This window comes from Lissotriton vulgaris, chromosome 4_1 (genome assembly GCF_964263255.1).
Source record: "Lissotriton vulgaris chromosome 4_1, aLisVul1.2, whole genome shotgun sequence".
Classification (NCBI taxonomy): domain Eukaryota; kingdom Metazoa; phylum Chordata; class Amphibia; order Caudata; family Salamandridae; genus Lissotriton; species Lissotriton vulgaris.
The window spans coordinates 1,721,327,644-1,721,350,215 of record NC_141691.1 but is presented as its reverse complement, the minus strand read 5'-3'; the positions used below and the strand labels follow the sequence as shown (position 1 = coordinate 1,721,350,215).

Here is a 22,572-nt window from a genome sequence, read left to right as displayed (position 1 = left end):
TTATTTGGCATCCCCCTACAAATCGATCAGTGTGGTATTGGATATATTCACAAATTTCGGTAAATATTCGGGATATGCGATTAACTGGCGTAAATCAGTCCTGTTTATGCTGAAAGGAGATGTGCCGCGTCTCCCGTCACGATGTATGATAACGGCTGTAACGGAAGGATTTCGATACCTGGGGAGTTTTATTACCTCAGACCCGCCTGTTTTTATGATTCAAATTTGGCCCCACCTCTGGCCAGGTTGCGGGCGGATGTGAAACATTGGAGGACCCTGCCCTTGACGCTGGTGGGGAGGGCGGCACTTTTCAAGATGCTGGCCTTTCCGTGCTTTCTATATGTCCTACATAACTGTCCTCACAGGGTCCCAGACTCGTATTTTAGGGCTATCGAGAGTGAGATAACCACGCTGCTATGGGATGGCACAGCCCCCAGAATTGCGAGGCAAAACCTGACAAAAAGCTGATACGATGGGGGCATAGCCCTCCCGGACCTGCAGAGGTACTACTGGGGGCGCAACTGGTGACTGTCAATCACTGGATGTATCATCCCCCAGATGACCCATCATACGCCCTCGACAGATACCAAACTGACCCCCCTGCCTTTCTGGGGGCTTTGTGTACCACCGACAGAAAAAACAAGGGGAAGTTCTTCGGACCGAACAAACATACACTAGAAATTTGGCGTCTGGTTACCTCTCGACTGGGATGGGCGGGCACTCTCCCGTTGGCCACGCCACTATGGTTTGCTCAACGGCTAGGAAGGCTAGGCTATCAGTCTGGATTCGACAAATGGGAACTTATTGGGCTATCAACAGTGGGGGATCTGGTTAAAAAGGGGGCAATACTGACTTTCAGTGTACTCCAGACAAAATATCAGATGGCGTAGGGAGAACTGTACAGATACCTACAGATCAGGCACGCCTTGCAGGCAGCTTTTCCGTCTTTTAAAGACATACCAGAGTTGTCGCCCCTAGAAGATCACTTGCTTGACGGGCCTCTCACCTCGAAGGCAATATCCCTAACTTACAAGAAGCTGAGAAACAACCTCCCAGACACCTTCCAGAAGCTCAGGGAGCGGTGGCAAGATGACGTAGGCCCTATAGAGGATGACGACTGGCAGTCGGCTCTGATGTCCCCACGTGAAGCAGCTATCACCCAGAGGTTTCGCCTTATTCAACTTAGAATACTGCATCGATCATATATGACAGGGACAGTCCTGGCTAGGACAGGATCCAAACCTGATGACAGATGTGTGAGGGGATGTGGGCAGCAGGCCATATTTTACCATACACTATGGTCCTGCCCCAAGATACGCCCCCTGTGGGAGGGAGCCACGACTCATATGCACACAGCCCTGGGGAAAGCTATAACACTTACACCACACTTACACCACAGCTCGGGCTATTGAACATCTGGGAGGCTACTGACCTAACAGAAGTGGAAAGGCAATTTACAACGCTGAGTTACACTCTGGTTAAGAGAGAAGTGGCTGGGGAGACATGCGCCCGCCTCGTGTCAACCTGTGGGCCAAAGAAATGGATAAATGTATGCCGGCGGAGACTGAGGTCTATAAGGCTCGGGGATGCCCCAAGAAATGGGACAAGAAGTGGTCAAGGTGGAACGAATACATGGGAGATATATGTGTGTCACCCACAACTGAAATGGAAATGAGAAAGCAAGAGAGACTGGCAGGAGATATGTAATGAACAACTTTTGATTAATTTTCTAACTGTACTATCTTGATGAAAGTATGCAACGTGTCGTTCAATCATGTAATGTGCTACTGTGATTTTACTCAATAAACAAAGTTTAAAAAATAAATAAATAAATAAAGTTTGCCACTTGTATTGTTACTCTCAATTGTTTCCTTTGACATCCTCACCACAGCTTAACTGTATTTGTAACAAAAGCTGTTACATACTAGAACAGATGCTTGAGAAAGGACTCTGGAAAATGCAAGAGTATTTTTTCATATACTTTCTGAATATCTCATTGTTCATATGACTGCCCAGTACAAAACGCTACAACACTGACGACACCCAGCTCATCTTCTCACTGTTCACAGATCCATCCACCACAACAGCCAACTTTTCAACAGATGCATGATGAACACGGTGGACTGGATGAAGGACAACTGTCTCAAACTCAACACAGACAAGACAGAAGTCCTCATCTTCAGGAACAACACTTCACCATGGAACGACTCATGGTGGACCGCGGACCTCTGGCCCACCCCTTCCCCGCCCCAAAAGACCAGGCATGCAACCTTGGCATCAACCTGGATAGCAAGCAATCCATGAATGAAGAAACAAGCAAACACTGTCTCATTCGCCTGCTTCCACACCCTCCGCAAGATCTTCAGGTGCTTCCAGTCAACACCAGAAGAACCGCCATGCAAGTCCTCATCACAAGCAGACTGGACTACGGAAATACATCTACGTAGGATTTACTGCACAAACTCAGCTGCAAAACTCATACTCGACCTCCCCAGGAGGAATCTACATCACCGCACATCTCAAGAAGCGACAATGGCTCCCTATACAGAAGAGATGCCAGTTCAAGATGCTGACCCGGGCTTACAAGGCCTTGCACAATGAAGAACCAGCATACATCAACAAATGCCAGACCTTCCACCAACCGACCAGACACCTTTGTTCCACTTCCCTCTCCCTCGCAGACACCCCACGGATCCGCCGAACAAACAGCGGATGGCGCTCCTTCTCGCATTTGGCAGCCAAGGCATGAAACAAACTACCTCTGCACCTCAGGACTGTACCGTCGCTCAAGCAATTCAGGAAAGAACGAAAGATCTGGAGCTTTTTGTTGTAAATCTACTGTACAATGTTGAAAATGAGGTGAAGTGGTGCATTCCACAGCACATTTTTCCTAATAGAGGAGCTAAAAAGCCATAAGCAGTTCTGAAAGGAAACTAATAAAGCAATACTTCAAACTCTGTCCTCACCTAGGAGTAAGATCTTCTAAGGGTACCATATTTTGCATCTGTGTTCTATGACAAACTGTGTATCTTGTATCAAATGCTGGGTGCAAACGTGGCAAATAATCTGCCATGTGAAAAAACTTTCTGATACAAAATGTTCCACTGGTAAAACAAATCCCATTGAAAATCCCATGAGGAACAATAACACCAATATTCTATCCGGTACCAGGATATAATACCCATCACTAACTCTGACTGGAAACAACCATTTCTTTGTGAAAATAAAACACGTAACAAGTGACACTCATTTATGGCAGAAGACTACCAATCATGATGTCAGTATTACTCAAACATTCCTTGATGTAACCACTAATATTATGGTACTGATTACGCTGATGCTCATTAGTATGCCAGCCAGGGTAGGTGCTCAAATATGCCACATTTCTGTTAAATATCCAGACTGTCAGTGGTGGTCCTGTATGATTAAAGAGGCTGAATCTGCTCACTTTGCTAGGGGGCTCTTTGCTGTGCCACTGGATTATTCAGGGCCTAGCAGGATGGGAATAGCTACATTTACTTATCTGTATCTCCTAGATTACACATTGTACATACTATGGTGCACTTTACAATGTTGTCGTGGTTAATCACAGTGGCCTTTATCTTGTTTTGATAAATGGAAGTTGAATGTCTCCTCTTCTTCTTTTCACTTCTTTGTTTATCTGTATATGCCAGGTTTTGTAGACTCACCAGATATGAAGACTCATGTGATAGCTTTATTGGGGTGATGGAGCTGAGGTGAAGCGATGAAGAGTATGTATGTTAGGAGTGAGAGGGAGGGAGAGTGTGGAGCCAAGAGCTGGGTATTGGGACCAGGAGCAGCAGAGTTGATACAGGTACATCCTGTGAATGCTTTAGTACAGTCATCGCTTGGGCAGCTAATAGGTTTGTGAGTTACTTGGAACCTCTCTCAGCATTATCCTGAGAGTAGGTCTTGGTTCCTGGGACCACAAATGTTGTTTCGATGAACTAAAATGACTTACTTGTTTACAGCATAGCTGGTGCGGAGAAGGACCTTGAGATTATTAGACCTAGTTAAACTGTCAAAATGTTGCAGTTGCAAACCCTGACGTTCACAAAATGACAGGGTTTGCAACAGAGAAATCGCTTTTTCGTATTTACTGAATCCATTTTAGAAGTCAATAATGTTTTACATTTGCCTAAAATGGGTTTAGAGAAGGGTGTTCAAATTAAATAGCAAATCCGTACCTTGTCGGTCAAGGGTTTGTGAATGGAATTATAATAACACTCAAACTGAGTTACAGGAAGGGCTTGAAGTAGTTTTAAAAAAATCATTATCCTGCACTGTGGCAATAGTAATATGATGTTTCTGTTAATATCTTAATCAAACTGAAAGCTGTAAATATTGTTGGCCAAGCAGAGTCTTCAATTTGTGTATTTGAAACCATAGAATGGTTCACACCTAATGGAGAGAAGGACAGTATTTAATGTATAACTCACATTCCATGGTGTACCTTTTCTGCAATAATGTCAGTGAAGCTTCAGATGTTATGTAAGCATAGACAAAGTGGACGCTCTTAATGTTTTAAGATGCAACTGTATTGCAAGTAGTACTCAAATATGAAATGCATACGCCACTGCCGTGCGGGCATCCACATTGCCGATATGTGTTTAAAACTGCCACTGTCATTACAGTATTCAACTGTGAAGATTCCAGAGCTCTATAGTCCCATAGTGTGCGACACCATTACCCAGAGCCAGGAAAGAGCAGACAAGCGGGCCAGGTTTGGCACCTTTCTGAGTATTGACTTTTCGCCCTAAAGCACGACATACTTATTATATACACAAGCCGTCACATCCCAGTATAAGGAGTGCTGTTGGTACCTTGTCGGGACTTGCGGAAGGTGTCATTCATGACGTGGCCGCTAGGTTAGAGGTATCAAGTTGCTTCCCTGTTCCCAATTGTGAGTGTTTTTTAGGTCTTGTAGAGAGACCTATTGAGGTGAAACCAGAAAGTTAAACCAAGCGGATTTCCACGAGTGCATGTGCTCTCGTGACCGCGCTTAAGCCATCTGTTGCTTCCCCAGCACACCCGGCCTCACTTCTCCTCCCCCTAATTACACTTCTTTCACGGCCGCCAGGCTGCTTTCTTTCACGGCCGCCAGGCTGCTGTCACTTAATCTCCCCAGTGCCCCACCCCCATCAGTGTCCTAACTACACTTCCAGTCCTCGCTGCCTCACCGCCTCCTCTCTATCCCTCTCTCTCCGTTCTTTTCCCATCCCTCCATCCTCCCCTCTCCTTTTCTCAATATTCTTGATCTACCATCCACTCAATGTCTTTATTTACACGCTATCGTCTTTTGTCCAGCTCCTCGCCCGTTCAACCTTCCATATTCCGGCTCTGCTCTTTCTCACCACTTACTACATACGTCCTCTCGTACCATTAGTATATTTTATCTTCCCACACGTTCTCTGTCAACCTTAAACTCGTTATCTTTCTCTCGTTGTCCTAACTACACTTCCAGTCCTCGCTGCCTCACCGCCTCCTCTCTATCCCTCTCTCTCCGTTCTTTTCCCATCCCTCCATCCTCCCCTCTTCTTTTCTCAATATTCTTGCTCTACCGTCCACTCAATGTCTTTATTTACACGCTATCGTCTTTTGTCCAGCTCCTCACCCTTTCAACCTTCCATATTCCGGCTCTGCTCTTTCTCACCACTTACTACATACGTCCTCTCGTACCATTAGTATATTTTATCTTCCCACACGTTCTCTGTCAACCTTAAACTCGTTATCTTTCTCTCGTTGTCCTAACTACACTTCCAGTCCTCGCTGCCTCATCGCCTCCTCTCTATCCCTCTCTCTCCGTTCTTTTCCCATCTCTCCGATCGTCTTTTGTCCAGCTCCTCGCCCTTTCAACCTTCCATATTCCGGCTCTGCTCTTTCTCACCACTTACTACATACATCCTCTCGTACCTTTATTCTTTCTCCCCTACCTTCTCACTTCCTTTTCTTCTTCTTTCCTCCCCTTTGTTTCTTTGTTTCTTTCCTCATTTCTTTGTTCGTCCCTTTCCCTCACACTTTCTCACTCACTCGCTCTGCAAGTCAATTTCCTACAAAACATTCCTACCATTAACCCTATCAGATCTGAAATGCAGCCAGGAAACCAACCGCCCCAAAGCCTCAAACTTCACAGCAAATGTTTCTTCCAGACGCAGAACCCGCTGAAGCTTTTTCTGAAGTTGAAACAACGAAGCACAGATTCTGAACGGAAACCCTATGGCTGTTCATCTTTAGAATTTCCCCAATTGCTTATAATTTGTCATCGAAATCAGGATCTGCATTCGCTTGCTCATCAAAAGGAGGTGACCTGTATCTGGCTAATTAGAGACACTTTGATATAAAGGCTTCATGCATTTTAAATAAAGGCTGGCTGATTATGTAGGGCGAGGGACACCCCAGGTGTTCTTTGCAGGCATCCAGGATAGAAAGGTCTTTTGGGCACAGAGGGATGAGCACGAACGAATCAGCACCGGGCATGGGCAGGATCAGCCCCAGAAACTGGAATCCATCGTGTATATTATCAATATGAAGGAAGTGCAAATTAAGTACAACGTGCAACACACCTGCAAGTCGATTACATGGCAAAATGTATGTACATCTCGCATGTATAAAACTGCACACTGTTAACTACCCCTAAGTCCAAACCTAAATCAATAATAACTGAATAACAGATCAGCACACATGCAAAGGTGAAAAAATTTGGTGAAAAATAATATTTTCTTCAATGCCTCGAGAAAACATATGTTTTTGAATAAAAACACTGTCTACCATACAGTACCTAGGGATTTGAATCCAGTCCATGGGTTTCATGCTTTCACTAAGAATTGTTGTGATGACAGATTTGTCAGAACAGTCTTGTTTTTTTAAACTTTTTTTTACGGCAGTCCGGCAGTACTTTCAGTTTCACGGCCGGCACGCCGTGTCTCCTTTTTTTAAAACTTTTTTTAAAATAAATGTGACTGTCCTCTCTTGTTGTGTACAGTATTCTTTACTTCTAATGACTGCCGATGCCATTTTATTCTTTCTTGTTATTGTAGCTGCCGTATGCTACTATCAGAGAGCTATTTGGCGTTCAGTCGCTCTTAAGTGTGCGGGTCATTTGCTCCTGTGCTGCCCCGCCCCCCTGCTTCACGGCCGCTTCTCCCTCCCATAGGCAGCCATCTGTTTGTCCCCCCGCACCCCCCCCCAGTTTTCTAGTTCTCTTTCTTCTTTTCTGCTTGAGGCCTGGCCCCGCGTCATTTCCGTCATTCCTTGCGGTGTACTTTAAAGTATGCGTCACACAGACATCGTTCAGACAAAATGATGCATTCTTAGGTTATACCGAGCCCCGCGCAAACAATTTCCGGCTTTTTGTGTACATTAGGGCATGCAGTGGACTATTAAAGTATACGTGGCACAGAGCACCATGGCTTCACAGGTTTTACTCAACAGCCCTGAGACGGTGTGGCTTTACGGCGCATTTAAAAAAAAAAAAAATAAAGAGCAAACCGTGGATATATTTTTGTTTAGTTTTTTTGTCATATGTACCTCTTTTGCCATAAACGTCTTTGGGAATAACATATCTGTAAATGTATAAATACACTATTTGCAGTCTGGTATTATTTTCAAACCAGCAGCTTAATTGTAATTGAAAAATACACTGCACCTTTATTCATTGCGTTCGTTTTTATTGTAGCTGCCATATACTACTATCAGAAAGCACCTTCCCCTCTCACCACTCTCCCCTCTCTATCGCCCTCTATCACTCTATCGCCCTCCATCACTCTATCGCCCTCCCTCCCTCTATCGCTCTCCCTCTATCGCCCTCCCTCTATCGCCCTCCCTCTATCTATCACCCTCCCTCTATCTATCTATTGCACTCACTCTATCTATTGCATCACCATAGCATCACTCAGCACCACTACGGCATCACTCAGGGGCACCACAACATCACTATGCGCTACAACAGCATCACTGAACGCAACAGCATCACTTGTCCCCAAAACAACATCACTCAGCGCCACCACAGCATCAATCTGTGCAACCATTCAACAACAACTGGTTGAAATATTTTCTGTCAATGTTTCAAGCTTTATTACAAATGTCATAAAAAGATGTTAAATGTTTTCACTTCTGTTCTTGTTAAAACATTGTGATTTGTCAGATCAATACATGTAAGACAGGGGAAAACTAAACAATGCTATAGATGTAACATTTGCTAACTTTATAACTTTTGGCATTTCTAATAACAAAATTAATACTTTTATATTTTGAAAAACATAAACAAAAATTAATAAATATTTACATTTTACACCCCAAAAGCTCAAACATTTCTATTACGAGTCCTATTGCATTGCAAATGCTTGTTTCTACTTCCGTTGTTTATGAGCATTCTGAGACTTCTAGTTTTGTTTTGCACTTTTGAAAAGAAGTACAAAAGCAGCCGCTGGTGAGTACTTCATTTAATGTGTCCCATCCAGGCAGCTCCCAGGCAGGCAACTGCTGCAACAGAACATTCTGTGTTCCACGCAGGGAACCAGGCAATAAGACATTCCAATCCAGATCCCCAACACCCCCCTTCCTTCACAATGTTACAACAGAAAGTACTGGAACAATGTTAACCAATAGGGCAAACACATATCATTTCATACCATAATCGTGAAATTTGACTGGGGCAGCTTGTAGTAAAGTTCTCCGGAATGATAAATAAGCACACACTTGTATATGAAAATAATCTTCAGGTTTATTAAGCAAGCTCGGTACATAAAATGCATGCAGCTTAGTGGGGAGAAGTGCAGCCTATGCGGAGCATTTTTAAATTCGAGCATTAGCTACTCTGTAGTTTTTAAATTTACTGGCAGTGTGTTTTGCATTAACTGGAGGGGGACGGGAAACTGCAGGACACAGAGCCACATTGTGGGGGCATTTTTAAAAGTATGTTGGAACTTTTATCTTACCTGCCCTACGCCGCATCCCGGTCACATCTCCCCGGTCCACCGCAGCTAAGAGTGCTGTTTGTGTGGAGGGATATTTACAACAAGGGGTGGTGAGGGACAGAGTCTCTGAATTAAGCAGAAAGCTCTCACCCAGTCAAGAGATCAGGGCTAGATCCAACACCGTTTTTTAGCTCACTGCACCATCCCAGTTTCAGAACCTGGCTGTATGCAAATTAGTCTGTTCCTGTCCCAGTGCATGATGGGAACAGGGCAAACCAAACTACAAAAGCCAATTCTTACACTGGGAAGGAAACAAGCTCCCGGGGACCGGTTTCTGGCATTACAGCCGTCTTCGGCCCGGTTTGCTTGAATCCTGATGGTGCAATGAGCAAGGGTCTCACATCTGAGAATACCCTTCCACGCTTAGGGTGGACAAAAATATTTACAACAAGGGGTGGTGAGGGACAGAGTCTCTGAATTAAGCCGAAAGCTCTCACCCAGTCAAGAGATCAGGGCTAGATCCAACACCGTTTTTTAGCTCACTGCACCATCCCAGTTTCAGAACCTGGCTGTATGCAAATTAGTCTGTTCCTGTCCCAGTGCATGATGGGAACAGGGCAAACCAAACTACAAAAGCCAATTCTTACACTGGGAAGGAAACAAGCTCCCGGGGACCGGTTTCTGGCATTACAGCCGTCTTCGGCCCGGTTTGCTTGAATCCTGATGGTGCAATGAGCAAGGGTCTCACATCTGAGAATACCCTTCCACGCTTAGGGTGGACAAAAATATTTACAACAAGGGGTGGTGAGGGACAGAGTCTCTGAATTAAGCAGAAAGCTCTCACCCAGTCAAGAGATCAGGGCTAGAGTGACGGGTGCGGTCAGGTCAACTTCCGGTGGGACAGGCCACGCCGCCATTTTTGTTGACGCTCTAGTTGATGCCGCGGCTGCCATAAAAGCAGCAGATGGAGGCAACGCGCAGCGGACGCGTGCAGCGCCAAAGGCAAGCCCGTCTGCGCCCGTCCGCGACCGGCCGGGACTAGGGGCTGGACCCCCTGCTTGGGTACTGAGCTATGCACCTGAGATTCTAATGGCGCTCAACCCAGACTGCTGTGTGCTGGAGGAGGGTGTCCGCGCAAAACTGCAAGCGGAATCCCTGCTGGCAACCAGCCACTTGGAGGGAGGAGGGGAGAGGACCCAGAGAGCCCTGGGGCAGCCCCGATTCCTCATAAGAAATGGGTTGAATATTGCAGTCCTTAACACGCGCTCCTTACAGAAACACCACCTTGAAGTGTTCTCCCTTTTACAAGAAGGTAACATCGATGTCTTGGCGCTTACTGAGACGTGGCTGGGAGACACTTCTACCCCTGACATGGTGGCAGCTCTGCCTGCCGACTATGACGCGGTCTGGCATAACAGATCAGAAGACTGCAGGGAGGGGCGGGGGGGGAGTTGCGGTGCTGTTCAAAAAGAGTCTCACAGTAACTAAAATACTGGCGGATAACTGTGATAGCGCGGACATCTTGGCAATAAAAATCTTTTTGGAATCATCTTGTTTTATACTGTTAGTAGCATACCCCCCCTAGACCCACCCCTGACTTTAACAAGAGCTTTCTGGAACTCTTGTCTGATTCCCCTATCTCTGCACTCCCTTGTGGAGTCCCACAAGGCTCCTCGCTAAGTCCTATGCTTTTTAATATCTATGTAGCGGACTTGGCGAGGATAATAAAGGCCTATGGGATACAGCTTACATCGTATGCAGACGATACCCAGCTGGTGCTGGGTATCCATAAGGATGGTCTCACTGTAGCAGCCAACTTTCAGAAAGCTATGCTTGAGGTCAGTAGCTGGATGGCTCTGAACTGCCTTCGCCTCAATTCGGATAAGACCGAGATCATGACCTTTGGAAGACTCTCCCCTGAATGGTCTTTTGGTTGGTGGCCAGAAAAGCTTGGCCCTCCACCTGTCCCAGTAGAAAAAACCAGAAACCTGGGAGTGATCTTTGATAACAAGTTGGCTTTCGACCTCCACACCAACAAGGTTGTGTCGTCGTCTTTTTTCATTTTGAAAAAAATCAAGAAGCTGCTGCCTTATCTCCCGCCGTCAGCTGGGAAGACCCTGGTCTCTACCCTAGTCTTCTCCAGGATAGATTATGGGAATGCACTTTTCCTTCACACCCAGAAGCGTGTCACAACGAAGCTGCAATCTATTCAGAATGCGGCTGCTAGGATTCTTCTCAACATCCCTCGTCGCAAATCTACCACTCTTGGTATTCGTCAGCTTCATTGGCTGAGAGTGGAGAGCCGCGTCAAGTTTAAGGCCCTCTGTATTGCTTATAAGGCTGTACATGGCACTGGACCTAGGTTCCTGGTTGAAGCTTTCCAGCTGTATACTCCTAGGAGGCAATTAAGATCGGCCAATAACAGTCTCCTCCCGGTGCCACGCACAAGATCGGTCACCTGGGGAGACAGGCGCTTTCTTGTGGCCACTCCAAAACTTTGGAACCTCTTGCCACTAGCCATCAAAACCGCCCCGAATCTGATGAGCTTCCGCAGGCTCTTGAAAACATGGCTGTTTAATCAGTAAGAGGATGACTTGATGATAGATTCCAGTTGCTCCACAGCGCCGAGACACCTTCGGGTATTTGTCGCGCTATAAAAGTTGCGTAAATAAATAAATAAATAAATCTATGTTCCAGATACAAACACCGCCTAGTGGTGGGGGACTTTAACTATCATTGGGACAGGCCACATAGAGAACCTGTGGAAGCTTCATTTGAGTCAAACATGAGCTCTATGGAAATGGTGCAACTGGTAAATACACCTACCCATATTAAAGGGCATACGCTACATCTAATCTGGTCCTCCAAACCACTGGCACGGATAACTGACATCAGTCCTTGTGCCTGGTCGGACCACTCGTTGGTGAGATGCTGGGTCCCCATGGATAGCACACATTTGCAGCCACCACTCCTGTGGAGGAAAGTCAGGCTATGGAAGAACGTTGAGGCAGATGCCTTAACTGCCTTACTCCATTCTATCCCCGTCCCTGTGCCAAGTGAGGATAACCTAGACCACAAATGCGCAGACCTGTTTTCCCGATTACGTCAGGCCTTTGATTTCTTGGCGCCCGAACGGAAAGAAAGGGTTAGAGATAAAGGGAAAGGGGCCCCATGGTACGATGAGTCCTTAAGGGAAAAAAGCAGATCCTTCGCCAAGCTGAGAGGAGGTGGAGACTTAGGTATGACCCACTGGATCTAATAACCTATAAAACTCTCCTTGGCACATATAAATCAGCTATCCTGGGGAAGAAGGCAGCATTTTATGAAGCTAGGATTAGCCTGGCGGGAAATAAACAAAAAGAGATCTTCGCAATACTGAAGGAATTGATCCAAAAAGGGGACAAAAACGCTGTGGGAGATTTGCCGACCTATGATAACTTCCAGGAGTTCTTCCTTCAAAAAGTTAGGGATATTGTTTCAGAAATCACCACAAATCTCGTAGATCCCAGACTCCTGGACCAGCACGCCCCCCCTTGCCTGAGTAGCCAGTTGACTAGCCTCCCAAACTGCCTTTTGTTGCCAAAATATTAGAACAACAAGTCCTGAAATGTCTTGCAAAATAACTAGATGACCATCATCTGCTCCTTCCCGACAAACCGATTTCAGGAAACAACATAGCACTGAGCTGGTGATGGTGTCAGTGCTCGATGAGCTTAGAGTCTGAGCCGATAAGAAACATCCGAGTGCTCTGATTTTATTAGACCTGTCAGCAGCATTCGACACGGTCAGTTACGACATCTTGCTGAGCCGTCTGTCGAATCTGGGCATAAAGGGGGAAGAACTTCAGTGGTTAGGATCTTTCCTGACCAACCTCACCCAAAGAGTTCAAATGGGTGACCAGATGTCGACCTCGGGCTCCCTGACCTGTTGAGTCCCACAGGGCTCTGCCTTGTCTCCACTCCTATTTAACATCTATTTGCAGCCCTTGGTAGAGGCACTTACAGGCAGGGAGTGCCAGGTCTTTAACTACGCTGACGACACCCAACTCTTGGTCCGTCTTGAACATACCAGCCAGGTACAAGAATCGTTGAGAAACCTTCTCAGGTTTACGGTTCACTGGATGGCAGCTAACTCGTTAAAAATTAACCCAGAAAAAAACGAGATGCTCATTGTGCCAGTCCAAAATAGCCCTTGGTGTGAATTGTTCTGGCCCTCAGAACTAGGGGTGGCGCCGACCCCAGCACTAGTAGTAAAGAGTTTGGGCTTGAAGATCGATTCCGACCTATCAATGTCTAGCCAGGTATCAGCAGTGGTGGGTAACTGCATGGGCCTACTTAGGCAACTGCGGAAACTTGTTCCACACCTTTCCACTTCGGCCCTACAAACAATTGTATCAGCTACTGTTATTCCCGGCTAGACTACGGGAATGCCCTTTACTTAGGCATCTCGCAGAGGCTTTTGAGGCGGCTGCAGGTGGTGCAAAATGACGCACTAGATTAATCTTCAGCCTCCATAGGCGTACGAGGGCCACCCCCTTATTGCATAAATTGCACTGGCTGTCTATTAAACAGCGGGTGCACTTTAAGAGCTTGTGCATAGCCCACAAAGCCCTCTATGGAGATGCGCCAAAATATATAAAGGACAGAGTCCAAAAGTACGTGCCTGGACGGGCTCTGCACTCTACAGAGGCATGTAAACTAGCCTCCCCTAGATACAATCTCAAGACCAAAGGAGGCAGAGCGTTCTCGGTTTTCCTGCCTCGGATCTGGAATGGCCTACCTGAGGCCTTGCGTAGGGAATCAGCCCTGCTCCCCTTTAGAAAGTTGTTAAAAACCCACCTGTTCAGAGAAACACTGACATCTGTTTAATCCTCCGTCCAGCAGCCATGCAGGTCCCTGTTCCTTCTTTGAGCGCTTAGAGACCAGTGGTAATTTGCGCTATATAAAAATAAAATAACATAACATAACATAACTGCTGACAAAGTGAATCATAACATTCTTAGATTGCAATTACAATTACAACATTCTTATTACATCAACACAATGCTACAATGACTCTTAAAGAAATATACCAACCACTACACATCTCCCTTCTTAACACAACAAATACATAAAAAGAAAAGGAAAATAATATTTTTAAAAACAACGTCATCACATTTCTTGGGAGTAATAATGCGTCTCCCAAACTTGCTAGACATATTTATAACTGAATTGTCCTTAGTTACAACTCCACTGTGCACACCTGACTCTCCCCTCGTATCACGTTTAAGAGATTCAATACCATCAAGATCAAAAGATTCAAACTCTTCAAGATCATAACCATCTGACATCCACCACTATCTTTCTCTTTAGAATCTTCACCACTCCCTCCAACCTTCGGACTTTGTGCAACCTGTGGAAGTACTAACAATTGAGGATTAGAATTCATATTAGAATTAATATTCAACTCATTCCCCTTTTCAAGAGAAGGAAAAAACATCACACCACCAATAATCTTTTTTTTCCCTCCAAAACACCTTTTTTTTAAATTGCAGAATCGCCAGAAATGGAAACATGACTCATATGATGTACCGTACCATCATCAAGTTCAACCGTGTTTCTCATCACCCTAGTAACCGTCCTAGGATCTGAAAATTTAGAATTTCGAATTTAAATTTGTACTTTACCAGTCTCCCTTCCAGATTTAACTCTTACCATTTGTCCAACCTTAATACATACTTTTTTGGTACCATGTTTAGCATCAAAATAAAGCTTATTCTTACATTGAGAGTTCAAAAAGGATTCTTTAACTTGTTCAGGATCCCAATCATATTTCCTGCTCCTTCCTAACCATCCAGGGTTGATTTTGCAATGGGGAAATCTTTCCCGCATCAATCCAAAGGGACTCTCTATAACAGTTTCATGGACAGTAATCCTATACAACCAGATAAATTTGTTGAGTTCATCATCCCAGTTCTTATTTCCTTTCTTTGCTAACTGTAAAACACCCTTTAAAACTCTGGCTCTTTCAACAACTGAATTTCCCCTAGGATGATACAAAGCAGTAAACATCTGTTCAATGACAGTATTGTTCATAAACTTTTTCATCAAATCTGAATTGAACTGAACTCCATTGTCGGTCAAAATGGATGCTGGAAAACCTTCTCTTAAAAAACATTTCTCAAGGAAACTGATTACACTATCAGTATCAACCTTAGTGGCTACTTCAATTTCAAGCCACCTAGAGAACAAATCAACAAGAACTAAAAAAAAACTTAGTGACTCCATCTTGCCAAATTAAAGGTCCCATAATATCTAATGCAACGTTCTCCCAAGGCAAATTTGGACAACTGAGAGATGACATAGGCGGATTAGGTGTCTTATGGGCTTTATCTGAGCTTTCACAACTGACACATGCATGTACATGTCTTTCTATGTCTAAATCAACTCTTGGCCACCAATACAAAGCTTTAATGTTCCTCTTAGTGCGAGACACTCAAGGATGTCCCTCATGGCCTATGACTCCAATTTTACTTCGTATACCTGAAGGAGGTACAATTTTCTCTCCCCTACAAACAAAATCACCATCTAAACTCAATTTGTCACAAACTTTCCAAAATGCTCTTAACTTGGGATCCAGCTTGCACTGGTTGGACCAGCCATTAATAATCCTATTTTTGACAGTCAACAGAACTCCATCCTTCAAATACTCTTTATCCCAATCCTTCCTACGTAGTCCAACCGTGTCACTAAAAACTCCCGCAACACAAAAGTCAGACCAAGGATCAGGATCAACTTCCTTCATAGGTAAAGGCAAACGACTAAGAAAATCTGCAATTACATTCTTTGCTCCAGGGACATATTGTACATCATAAACAAAATCCTGAAGTCTCATTGACATCCTAACAATTCTTGCTGACGCCCTTGAGAGACCCTCAGTGGTGAGTAATTTCGTAAGAGGTTTATGATCAAATCGTAAGACAATTTTTTTCCCCATATAAATTTCCGGAAATGCTCCATGGCCCATACACATGCCAATGCCTCTCGTTCTATCACCGAATACTTCTCTTCAGTGGGAGACCGAGAGCGCGACGCAAAAGCTATAATAACATCTTTGCCATGTTCAGAAATTTGCGACAACCCTCCACCCAACCAAGTTCCACTGACGTCAGTGGTCAGAATTGTATTAGCAAGTGGATCAAAACCCTGTAATGTGGGTGCATTGGCAATAGATTCCTTGATTCTGTTGAAAGACTTTTGCATGCTTCATTCCAAACAAAAGTAACTTTGTTCTTCATTAGAGAGTGTATGTCATATGTTTTCTGCGAAAAATTATTAACAAACTTCGAATAAAATTCTGCCAACCCAAGAAAAGATCGAAGTTCGTCTTTAGATTTCGGAGCAGGTGCATTAAGTATGGCCTCCACCAAAAAACTCTTAGGTTTAATGCCAGAACCACCAATTTCATGGCCCAAATAAGTGACCGATTTTTCCGCAAACTTGCACTTGCTACTTTCAGCATTTAAACCATTATCTCTAAGAATGGAGACAACCTCTCTCAGAATGCTGTCATGGTGTGCTTTATCATTCCCCATTATTAAAATATCGTCTTGGAATAATATGACCTCCCGAATGAGATCAAATAAATTTGACATCAGCCTCTGAAATACTGCAGTGGCTGATGCCAAACCAAAAGGCATCCTTTTAAATCTATAGCACCCAAAAGTGTGCAGAATGTGGTGAACCGTCTGCTGTCTTTATCCAATACCACTTGATGATACGCAGCAGAAAGATCCAAAGTAGAAAAATATGTAGCATTGCGTGTCAGGGAAAGCATTACATCAAGTCTGGGTAGTGGGAACTGGTCAACCAAGATATTGCTGTTAAGATAATTTAAGTCCACACATAAACTGGCCTTACCATTGGACTTACGGGATACGACCAATGGAGAAACCTACTCAGCCGCTTCTACAGGTTCAATTACATTGTTCGTTAATATTTTCTCCAACTCCCCTTTAACTTCTTCCCTAACTACGAAAGGAATATTTCTTGCTTTATGGATTTTAGGAATTGCTCCATCTTTCAAACACATTTTATGAGTAAAACCCTTCAATTTTTCCATGCCACTGGTAAATACTTCTGGAAATTCTTGTAGGACCCACTTCTTGGTGTCTTCAGCTTCACAGGACACTAAAACTTGCTCCTTACTGTTAGGATTGAGAATGATGTCCAACAACTTTTGATCTCTCCAGCCAAACACTGATGGTCCTTCCGTAGCTATATGCAATTTTACTATCGATTGTCTTTCCTTAAAACGAAAAATTAAGGTTCTGAAACCTAACATATTGACTTTTTCTCCTGTAAAGCTTTCAGCGGACACATCATTCGGTTCCACCCACTCGCCAATACTATTGACAAACTGGTTTTTCCATACATCTTGTGAAATTATAGTAAACATGTGAACCAGAATCAGCTGCCAATTGTACTGTGATACCTCCTAACGAGACATGACACAAAGGTTTAGAAGAAGAAATACCAGTGATGTTTAGTACCACCTTCTTTTTCTGGACGCAATTAACTTGTACATCATTGTCACTGGAATTTGAGGAACCCACTTCCTCCTCTTCATGTAAACAAGCAACTTTGCCTTTAGACTTTTTCTTAGGTTTGTGAGTAACTGCCACATCAAAAACGGATCAAATTACTATATTTATTTTGCTCTGTGACAGTATAATCTGATTTCTTTTTTTATCAAACTTTGTACCCTTGTAGTTCTTATAGGCTGACTTCTTTTCAACCACTTTCCCCACAATTTCTTCCGAATTCTTTTTTTCTTGTGAAAGTGTAGCTTTTGCAGAATGCTCAGAGAGTTCTGTTTTTTTAACCATTGCAACAATATCTTTCAAACAACCTTCTCCTTCTACCCACAACTTTTCTTGCAAGGTCTTGTTCTTAGTATACATAACTACCTGGTCACGTATGAACTTGTCATGCAGTTGTGCAAATCTACACTTTCTTGCTAATTTCTTTAATGAGGAGACATACTCCTCTATTGACTCGTGTTTTTCTTACTTCCTGTGGAAAAAAGAAAGTCTAGTTACTGCAATACATACAGAGGGACAAAAATGGTCATCAAGATCCAAAATAGCTCATTTAAACACATCTAAATCTCCTTCAGATCTTTCGTGTTTATGCAATTCATTAAAAATGCGTAAACCCTCAGGACCCAAAGAGTAAACAACATTCTTTTTTTTTTTAAAACCTTTATTTTAGCATTCAGTAAAAATACAAGCATGGGCCTACAACCGCGGGGACCGGCCGCTAGACAAATTAGGACCGCCGATATCACAGTACGACATAGCTCATCAGCCGACAACCCAGAGTTCCGGCAGCGATTCAGGATAAAACTTGTATTAGAATGCACAACTGGGTTCCAGGATGAGACAGAGGTTCCATTTTATATTATATAAGAGAGGATCAGGTGCCATACAATCAAACAGAAGAATGCGGGGGACAGGGTAAGAGACAGGATATGCATGTAATAACCGCTATAATGGAACATTGGCGCCAAAGCAAATAAATCGGTACAAACGACAACACAATAGACATTCAATGTTGCGCCAGTTCTCGGGGCCTGCCCACCCGGGAATAAGGATATCATAGAAGAATAAGCACTAAATACAAGCACACGATAAGAATCCGAATGATTCGTAGCTATACTGATCCTTTAAAGAAAGAAAGAGAAGGAAAAGAAAGGCCATAGATATAAAAAAAGGCAAAATAAAAAACCCTTTCCAGCCCCCCACCCTGCAAATGGCTACAGCCTGACCCCACTAGCAGCGTGCCTGTCGCCCCTAATAACTAAAACCCTAAAGGTAGGAAAAAGAATGGAGGAGGGCTTAACCATTTGGGTTCCCAGCCCCTTCAGTCCCCCCCGCCAGAAACAGCCAACCCCTATCACTAAAAGACAAACTTATGACAGCGCTATAGAAGAAATGAGAGGGTACCGAGATACACCGTCCAGCCTCTTAGATCAAACAGTTGCAGGTCAAACACTTGTGAAAGCCACTCCAACCCTTCCCGACCTAGTTGATCAGCTTAACCTTGGCCCTTCCGAACAAGCACACGAACCCCCCCAGCGAGACCCAAAGGCACACAAAGAAGTAATAAAGGAGAAGAGAGTCATCAAGAATCAATCCATGGCGACTCGCAGGCAGTGAGTCCACAAGAACTTCAGACGCAGAAGAACTCTCCCTCCTAGATGAACAGTCCCAATGTATCCTGCACAGGAGTCGTAGAGTCACCAAGAAAGGAGAAGATGACCACAAAATGAATGGAAAGTCACAAACAAAAGTCTCCGGGAGCGGAACGCCTTTTGATATCTCCTGAGTCGATAGTGGTGGAAGGTTCGGCAATACAATGACATCCTCGGGAACACCGTCTCCCAGGGCACCATCCAATGGTTCCAATACTTGTTTCCTCACTGAGTTCTCGCACGGAGTCAAAATGGCCGCGGTTTGAATGGCTGCAGATTCCTGTTTCAACAGTAAGGCTGGGTCCAGTTCCACCAGGGAGCATCTCAGATAGGCGCGTGTCCAATTTGCTCAATAAGACATCAACATGTGAGTGAAACGCCCAAATTTCTGCCAGTATTGACCTCACCGATGTCTCCTGCACCGTTCGATCCATAGTCTCATGCCCGACACCAATCACAATCACCTCCCCGGGTGAATCTGGCATCCTCGGGGGGGGACGACAAACAGGATCACGAACGTGCAGATGCTGAGGGTGGCCGGTCTTTATTCGCAGCCACGGTCTACCCGGTTAAGGCCGTAGGCCAGAGACCCCGAACCACGGCGGGCCCAATACCGGGTCCGCGGGACGGGGACCCCCACACGTAGCCAGCGGCAAGCAGTATCACTCCTCCATCGATTCTGAGCAATAGAAACGATTGCCGCTAAATTCGGGCTTAAACAAAGCCTCCACTCCGAGTGACCGGACCCAGCCTGGGTCTCCCGGCCGATGTTGTTGCACTGCAGCCAGGCTGTGAAAGTACTCGAGGCCTCGGCTTCACCGCAGGAGTAGGGCCTCAAACTTCAACTCGATGGAACTTCGTCAAACAAGCCGATAAAAGTTTCCGGATTTCACCATCGGAGTGCGGAACAGTTCATGCACACAGAGACTAGGCGTAAGATCAGGATAATGTACAGGATATTTTGGCGGGTTACGGAGGTCGGCGGAGCCAGGAGCCTAAGCAGCGATCTTGTTTGCTGACGTAGCTCTTCCCCTACAATAACATTCTTTTTCTTTCTTTCAGGGGAGAAACTTCCGCTGACATCTTCAAGATTTGCAATATAGTTGAGGAAATATTATTTCCAGTCCAACCATGCTACGATAGGTTCACCAGGTGTAGGCAAAAATTCTTTAGGAGAGTTAATATGCAAATTTGACAAACTGGTGTCTACTGAAGAGTTTGACCTTGAAGGTACAACATCTGTGGTATCAGTAGGCATGACTGTAGCAAAATAAATATAAGCAGTACTCATTTGCCACAGGAATATTATCTTGAAAGTTGCAGAGCAGAATGAACTATAAACAAAAGCCAGCAAAGTTCAATTTTACTTGGTAGGAAGGAAAAACAAAACAAGGAAACCTTAAACGATTATGGCCAAACCTCGAGAAAATAGTGCTGCATGCACTTTTAAATGTACCAGAAGGAACAGTCGGTCAAGAAAATACCATCTTATTATAATGACTTCGTCACGTTGCTTGAGATCGGTGAACAGCCTAGAGAAATGTATTTCGCGTTGATTATGCCTGAGGAAATACCATGGAAATGCTTCCGGCACGGAGCGACGCTGCTTGTTGTAGGGTCGTAACCATGGATTCCAAGATGGTCACACAACGTGACCTGGAAGCGCGCTGACGTTTGCTACACCCAACGTGAACTCACAAACAAAGCGCTTCACTGACGTCAAATGCGTTCTAATCCTGTACACGGAACGTGTGCTGTGAACAATGGAGCATGAAGAGTGGAGCGTGAAGAGTGCGTGAATTAAAAGGTGAGGAGGTTGGGTATGCCGGAGATAACCGTTGAATCCCGTAGGCTCCCTTTTTACCGTTGACTCCCTTTTACCCTGAAATAAAATAAGGAAAGAGAGGCTCACCTTGAAGGCTTCGGTAGCGGACAATTGCTTTTTCTTTTTAAGGAAACTGTCTAAAACAAAATGTTAAGCATCCGCAAGTCTGTCTTTTCTCGTGGATCACGTCGCATCCACATTGGAAACTTCAGGTTATCCACAGGACAGCTTAACACAACACCTCCTACATTGTAGATCTTGCACTGCTCAGTTTCAAATAGAAACAATAAAAACACTCCCAAATGTCCTTGATAGTTGCAGAAATGGTTCAAACTCCTTATCCTGTGCCCAGCCTGTCGCCAAAAATTGTAGTCAAGTTCTCCAGAATGATAAATAAGTGTAAAGCACACATTTATATATGAAAATAATCTTCAGGTTTATTAAGCAGCTCGGTACATAAAATGCATGCAGCTTAGTGGGTAACTGCTGACAAAGTGAATCATAACATTCTTAGATTGCAATTACAATTACAACATTCTTATTACATCAATACAATTCTACAATGACTCTTAAAGAAATATACCAATCACTACACAGCTCTTACCCTGGAAGGGATACTCCTCGAAGTGGCGCGATCCGGACAAAAACCCTTCTGGAAGGAATTTCATTAGCAAAAATGTAACTGGAACGAACAGGAGTTGTATTAGCAGTAGAGGAACCAGCATGTGCAGGAGTTGCATTAGTAGAAGCATGATCAAAATGAACACCCATCTTCCCGCCAACATACACAACCTTGGATTGGGGAACAACGGATATAAACATTTGTTCTGTATCTTACCATTCTCTAGCACCACCACGCAGTCTTTCAGCTCTCTCACTTTTGCCGGAGCTGAGAACCGAGAATCCAATCATAAACACAAACAGGAGAAACTTTCTTGGATGTAGTAGCATATTTTGCTTGTACTGCCGCTCTCACATACGCTACTTTGCCAAGTTTACATTGATCAATCTCTTTCTTAGACATCCAATCTTGGTTTAATTTATGAACCCACAACTCAAACCCTGAGAAGGATGAATGGAGACATGCCGGTACTGAAATGAGGGGTAGTCCTGACCGCCCACAGCATGTCAGCAACAGCCATTTTCCAGTGCAAACCGTTTACCAAAGCCAATTGCAATTGATACATGATAAAACGATTCATGGGTTCAACAAGACCATTGCTGCGGGGATTATAAAGAGAAGTTAAAACATGTTTAATGCCATGCTCCCTAAGAAAATGTTGCATTTCCAAGGAAACCAACTGGGTGCCATTATCAGTCACCAGTTCCTCTGGAAACCCTTCACGGAGGAAAACTTCTTTGAAAAAATTGATGATGGACGATTAATTAACACACTCCACGAACTTTACCTCAGGTCACTTGAACATGTAGTCCACCAAGACTAGTGCGTACAAGGGAGAACACCCAGTGATACCAAAAGGACCCACGACGTCAAAAGCAAGTTTGCACCAAAGTGAAACCTTCACAACAATGGGATCAATGGAAGAAGGAGGAGTTACCTGTGACTTGTCACTCAAA

At 44.3% G+C, this 22,572-nt stretch overlaps 1 protein-coding gene across 3 annotated transcripts in view; it reads right to left on the bottom strand.

Moving 5' to 3' along the window:
- The window catches only part of LOC147724452 (RING finger protein 151-like), a 285,148-nt gene that overhangs the window by 220,914 nt on the left and 41,662 nt on the right, over positions 1–22,572 (bottom strand). The window contains exon 2 of one of the 3 annotated variants that reach the window (XM_086966007.1): positions 13,775–13,873. The exons of the other annotated variants lie outside the window; for them this stretch is intronic. The gene's annotated coding sequence lies outside the window, so the exon portion shown is untranslated. The remainder of the gene's footprint in view (positions 1–13,774; positions 13,874–22,572) is intronic. 3 annotated transcript variants of the gene reach the window in all.